Raw genomic sequence first — 7020 nt, 5'->3', positions numbered from 1 at the left:
GATCACTAATTGAGAAAATGCCTTACAGTTGGATCTCATGGAGGCATTTCCTCAACTGATGCTCCTTTTTCTGTGATAACACCAGCTGTGTCAAGTTGACACAAAACTAGCCAGTACAATTACGCATCCAAATTTGGTAAAAACTAAAGCTATCTGACACAAATGATATGATTGCCGGCATAAAAAGTCTAAAGGTACCTTCTAACAGAGCTTCTCCCACCTCTGCTGAGCACAGTCCACCACCAAACGAAGCAGGAGCCATGGCGCCTCTTAACACTGAATCTTCAACCACATTCTACTGGTCACATGTACTGCATATGAAAAAGCCACTATATGAGACAAAAAGCCCATGAGGGACAGGTCATTGGGGAGGCACTTTGCAAGCTGGTTACCACAAATATCACTTTTGGCAGCATCAGAAAACATTAAACATTGTGGATAAATTAGTAAAAATATGTAAACTCCATACAATGAAAAAATAAAATATTCTAAAAAAAAAAAAAAGGAAGACATAAACTAATGAAGGTATGTGTGATGTCTATCTCTTAGTGGTCTCTGTCAATACTGATGTGTCAGTGCTTTCCAGCAGGCAGCACTGCAGTGTAATCTCAATCACAGAGCCAACAGGTCTTTTTAAAGCAAAAGTTGATGAGCCGATAATAAAATCTATATGTAAATGTTTTGGACTTAAAATAACTCAAATGGCTTTGAGAAGGAATAACAAATCTGGAGGCCTGGGACTATCTCCTCCTACACTACATCCTAAAATAATGTAAGAACTATACTGTTCTAAGATTTACTATAAAGCTACAGTAATAAGGACAGTGTGCTATCAACAGAGTGGAGACATATGGATCAATGGAACAGAATAAAGAGTCCAGAAATAAACCCACTCATCTATGGTCAATTGATTTTTGACAAAGATGGCCAGGCAATCCAATAGGAAAAGATTCCCAAAAGCTGCTAGAACAATTGAATACCCACAAAGAAAAAAAAATTAAACCTTGAGATTTGCCTTACACTAGAAACAGAAACGAACTTAAAATTGATCACAAGACAAACGAGACTAAAAACTTGTAGAAGAAAACAGAGTAAAAGAGTTTCTGCCCTTCATATAGGCAAAGAATTCTTAATATCCAAAAGCATGTATTCTAAAGGGGAAAAAAATCAATAAATTGAAACAGCTCAAAATTAAAGCCCTCCATTCTTGAGATAGCATTTAAAAATAGAAATGAAGGCAAGCCATAGGCAGATATGTATGTATGTATGTATGTATGTATACACATGTGTGTATATGTGTATGTCTGTGTATAGTACTTATCTGAAAAACTCCTACACTTTAATAATAAGATTAACACAATTAAATTAGGCCAAAATGTAGGAAGGTTCACATAAAATGAAATGCAGCTAGCAAATATGTAAGTAAAAATATGTCAACAATGTTGTAATAGGGAAAATAAAAAATTTAAAAATATAGGTTCTTTGGAATGGGGAGACAGCTAAGTTCGGATCCCCGATGTATTCCCATGTATAAAGCTCAGAGTAGTGTTGCATGTAGAATCAGAGATGGGATTATTTGAGGCTTCCTGAATAGCAAGCCTGACCATACCAGTGAGCCCCCAATTCAGAAGAAGACATTGTCTCAAAGAATAATGTGGCTAACAATAGAAAAAGACATCTGACATCAATGTCTAACCTCTACATATGAGCACATGTGTTCATGTATACCAACATGCGATGCACATAGATAATCATACAACTACTACTTCTCACTGTCCCCTATTACATCTCACTGTCCCCTATTACAACTCACTGTCCCCTATTACATCTCACTGTCCCCTATTACATCATCTCACTGTCCCCTATTACATCATCTCACTGTCCCCTATTACATCATCTCACTGTCCCCTATTACATCATCTCACTGTCCCCTATTACATCTCACTGTCCCCTATTACATCTCACCGTCCCCTATTACATCTCACTGTCCCCTATTACATCTCACTGTCCCCTATTACATCTCACTGTCCCCTATTACAACAGTTAAAACCTCGGCATTCAGGAGACAAAGGCAGACGACGCCCCCATTTCAGGCCAGTCTAGTGTCTCAAGTTTCCATTGCTCTAAAGAGACCCCATGACCAAGGTAACTCTTATAAAGGACAACATTTAATTGGGATTGCCTTACAGGTTCTGAGGTTCAGTCCATTATCATCATAATGAGAAGCATGGCTGCATCCAGGCAGGCATGGTGCTGAAGGAGCTAGTAGTTCTACCTCTTGTTCTAAAGGCAGACTGAAGATTGACAGGCACCTAAGAAGAGGGTCTCAAAGCCCACACCCAAAGTGACACAGTTTCTCCAGCAAAGACACACCTTGTAATAGTGCCACTCCCTGGGCCAAACACATTCAAACCACCACACACAGTAAATTTTAGGCCTGTCTGTGTGCCACAACAAGATTCTACTTCAAAGAAAAGGCATCAACTTGTATATTAAAATATGTGGTTCTAATCCTATGTCCTCGAAGCAGAGTAACAGTTGTAGGTTCTCCCCTATGGCTTATGACCCCTCTAGCCACAGGTTCTTGGCTCTGATAACTGGTATGTGTTCCATCTTATGGAGTGGAACTTAACCACAATGAGAGAGAGTGGTTTGTGACTCATGGCACGCATGTCACTGCTGCACCAGTGGGCAAATCTTGCCAAGCAGGTTGTTACTGTTCACAAGTGGGAAAGACTAGTGATCATTTTTCTCCTCCAGTAACATGCATAGCACCGCTCAGTAGTGTGAACGCTAGCTAGTAAGGATGAAGCTTCCAGGTCAATAGCTGCATCATTTCATCATGTTCTGTTGAATTAGATGTGTGGGGTCTTTTCAGCAATAGAGTCTTACCATCAAGTTCTGGAGGGTGACCAATATCAATATAATAGCTTGTAGTATTACAAGAGAAAGTTAATTAAAGTTCAAGTAACTCAGTTGTTTTGCAGGGAAGTCATGTTAACCTACTTCACACACACACACACACTCGTGCACGCATAAGCATTTTTAGAAGTTATGCACCAATACTGTATAGAAATCTTTTATCATCTAGCTATTGTTTGAATAATGAATACTTAGGGCATTTCTAATATTTTCCCTTTATAAGTAAATTAATATATCTTTATTCTATCACTTAACTGGGACTTATATACACATTTGATTACTTTCTTCTAGGAAAAAAAAACACTTGTTTTATATATCACAGATTGTGTGGCTTAAAACCAACACCTTCATGTCTCGAAGTTTTGGAGACTAGAAGTCCAAGAAGTCAACCTCATATGCAGAGGTTAGACGTTGGTGTCAGATGTCTTTTTTAACTGTCAGCCATGTTTTTTTGTTTGTTGTTTGTTTTTGTTTTGGTTTGGTTTGGGTTTTTTGAGGCATTGTCTTTTTTCTTTCCAGTGTCTTTCTTCAGCTTACAGGTCATCCCTGTGTCTTCCCATGCCCTTTCCTCTGTGTCAGCTTCCCCGGATAGCTTCCTTGTCTTATAATGGCATCAGTTTTTTTAGAGTCCCACTCTTTTGACTTAACTTAACCTTAATTACCTCTTCAAAGATCCCATCTCCAAATATAGTCACATTGGGAGTTAGGGCCCTGGGATATGAATTACAAGGGAACAGAATTCAGCTTATGTAGAGGCTAGATAATAATTGTACAAGATAAAAGTGTACTTCAAATTCATGCAGAAATCATTTACTGAGCTTCTAGATATCAGGCAGCATACAGGCACATTTCCCTAGGACCTTAGAGTACTTCCTGAACTAGCATGTTGCTCTTTATACAATTGGTATGGTTTGTTGTATAAATTGAATTCCTATGAAAGAATCCAGAGCTGTGCTTTATCTACTTCTAGGCCTCAATTAACCACAAACCAAAAGGAAAGAAAAATGTTTTCAGTGTATTAAAAAAAAGAATAGAGACATGTAGATCACAGAGCTCCCCCCCCAAATGAATATGAAACATCCATTTTCTCCATCATCAGACCTCAAGAGGCCAGCCACTTCAGTGTAATATATTCAACCCATCAACTGTTTACTGAGCACCAATTATAACTAATAATCACTAAGCTGTCATTCACTAAGACAGAACAGAGTCGGGGTTAGAAGTGCAGGCTCTACCTTTGAAAGAATGAGGTCAAAATATATGGAACAATCTGTAAAATAATAATAAGTGATTTAAAAATAAGGTGAAAAGTCTTATGTTTCAAAGGGTACCATTTGTACAAAAAGAGGAAATGTGTGTGCTTTTTATGCATAGAACATCTCTGGAAGGATTTTTAAAAACTACGAAAAGTGGTGCTATTTTGGGCCATGGTGGAGGAATGCGGTCCCTGCCTTGAAAAAAGGGAAAGGGAAAAGGGAATAAAACATCAGCTAGTATAGGGCTGATCTTTGAGAGAAGAGAAATAAAGGCAGGGAACGTTGCAATAACGGCGGCTTACTATCTGCAAATGAGTTCCAGTCCACTATTCTGGAAGAACCAGGCTTGGTTAAGAAACTGTAACTGTTAAAAAGAAAAAAAAAGGGTCTTAAAAATGGCAAATTGTGCAGAACAGCATATCAGAAGGAAAATGCAACACATGGAAGAGGTTCCACAACTTTCAGAAGCATTGAGTCTGCACTGATCTGCACAAGAAGTGGCCCGCAGCTGGGAAAGAACCACCCACAGGAAACAGGAAGGAGTACTCTTTCCGGACGTTACGTGGATCCAGAAATAATGTAAAGGTAGATAAGTCGGAATGGGAAGTCCACACACTACGTAGAGCACTGGGTAGGATCCTTAGAAGTGGAAACAAGTTAGCCCTCAATTATTAAGAACTAGTACAGTAAAAACTTGTAAGTGGGCCGGCCCTTCAGGGTGGGCAGTGCAGAGACATGGGAAAGGAAAAAGATGCTGTAGTCAGCACTTGACTCTACTTACCTCTACATCATATGCCTTTCTGTACTGTTTAAATTTCTTATGTGCATAGAGATTGCATTTATAAAACTTTTTAAAGGGGAAAGTATCTGGAGTCAGACCCCCTAGGATAAGAATCTGGCTCCACCACTCATGAGCTGTGTAAAACTGGGCAAATCTTAGATGGCCCTAGACCCATATTCATACTGAGAGCTCTGAGTGTACTCAGTGGGCACAAACAAAAAATAGCAGCACATGAAATTGGGCGTGTACAGGGAATGTGGGGAAGGAAGTAAAAGGGAGAGAACAGATCAAAACATTCTGTACATGTATGAAATTATCAAGAAATGTAAGAACACTATTCAAACAATTTTTTAAAGAAAAGAAATTCTTCTTTTTACTGAAATTTTTAAGTGAGTGGACTGGAGCCACTGATAGCTGGAGATCCCATCTGAAGATGAAAGCCAAGAATGATGGAAATAAAACTTAAAAGAAGCATGGTCCTAGCTGGGTGTGGTTGTACAGGCCTTTAATCCCAGCACTCAGGATGCAGAGGCAGGTGGATCTCTGTGAATTTGAGGCCAGCCTGGTCTACAGAGCAAGTTCCAGGACAGCCTGGGCTGTTACACAGAGGACTCCTGTCTCAAATTAAAAAAAAAAAAAAGTACAAACAAACAAGCAAAAAAAGGAATGTGTGGTCCTGATGATGATGTCATTTAGATGTCTACAGCCAGTTTCTACTCAATATCACTTGTAAGCCAAAGAGGCCTGGAGAACTCAGTAGCAATTATCAATATCCAATTCATTCAGTACATGCAGAACGCAGAAAGAACATCAGAAACCATACCAAGAACTGGGCATTCAAACATGAGGTCCTTGCCTTCAGGAAGCTTATAACCTAGCAAAGGAGACAACCATGCAAAGCGGCATCCGCTAAAATAGAGATGTTCCCAGAGATCATTTAGGGAAGGAATTGACTACGCATACAATAATGTAAGGAAGTGATGCCCAAACAGGTTTGATGAATGGTGAGAGGGAGAAAAATGTGTGCTGTGCAAAGACATGAGGAAGCATGGTGTGTTCCAAGGAGAACAGTGACCGGTGACCAAAGGAGAAATGAGAAGATCATGTAGTATCCCCTAGGTAGTGCCTAACAATGTAATTCACAGTCTGCTCACGGCGGGGTGCTGTATCAGTCTCATTTCTCAGTGCTGTGACAAAATGCCTGACAGGAAGCTTGTTTTGGTTCACAGTTCAAGGGTACAGTTCACAGTTCCATCATGATGAGAAAGTCATAGAAATCAGAGCTTGAGGCAGCTAGTCAGATTGCATATTCAATCAAGAAGCAGAGAGCAATGGATGTTGGGGTTGGGTATCTATCTCCCCTATATTCAGTTTGGTACCTGAGACTGTAGCATGACTTACTGTTAGGCTGGGTCTTACAACCTCACTCTAGAAAATGTTCACAGACAATGCCTACACTCACTGCCCCCCCCCCACACACACACACAGTGATTCTAAATTCCATTGAGTTGACAACTGACATGAAACATCACAGTTGTTGTTCAAAGACTTTAATCCCTGGAAGAGATATGATGCCATTTTGTGTGTGTGTAAAGAATGGATTAGAGGATTGGAAAGATGGTTTAGTTGATAAAGTCCTGGCCATGCAAGCACGAGGAACTGAACCAGATACTCAGGACCCAATTCAAAGATGGTTGGTAGAAGAGTACATACCTGCAATCCCAGCAGACAGAGATGGGAGGATCCCTGAGGCTTGCTGGCCAGCCAGTGTAGCTGAATCGATGAGCTGTGGGTTCAGTGAGAGTCCTTATCTCACAAAATAGGATACAGTGAGGGAAGAAGACACCTCATGTTGACCTTCTGGACTCCATATGTACACATATGCTCACCTGTACCTATGCACATGTATGCTTACATGCACACATATATGCATGGATTAGAATTGGGTCTTCCCACTCCCAGTGATTTAATTAAGCAAAAATCCTTCACAGGTATACCCAGACCCCTGGGGTTTGGTTAATTCCAGATGTAGTCAAGATGACAACCAAGAATAACCATCAC

Source organism: Mus caroli, chromosome 12 (genome assembly GCF_900094665.2).
Source record: "Mus caroli chromosome 12, CAROLI_EIJ_v1.1, whole genome shotgun sequence".
Taxonomy (NCBI): domain Eukaryota; kingdom Metazoa; phylum Chordata; class Mammalia; order Rodentia; family Muridae; genus Mus; species Mus caroli.
Note: the sequence above shows the minus strand (reverse complement) of the source record.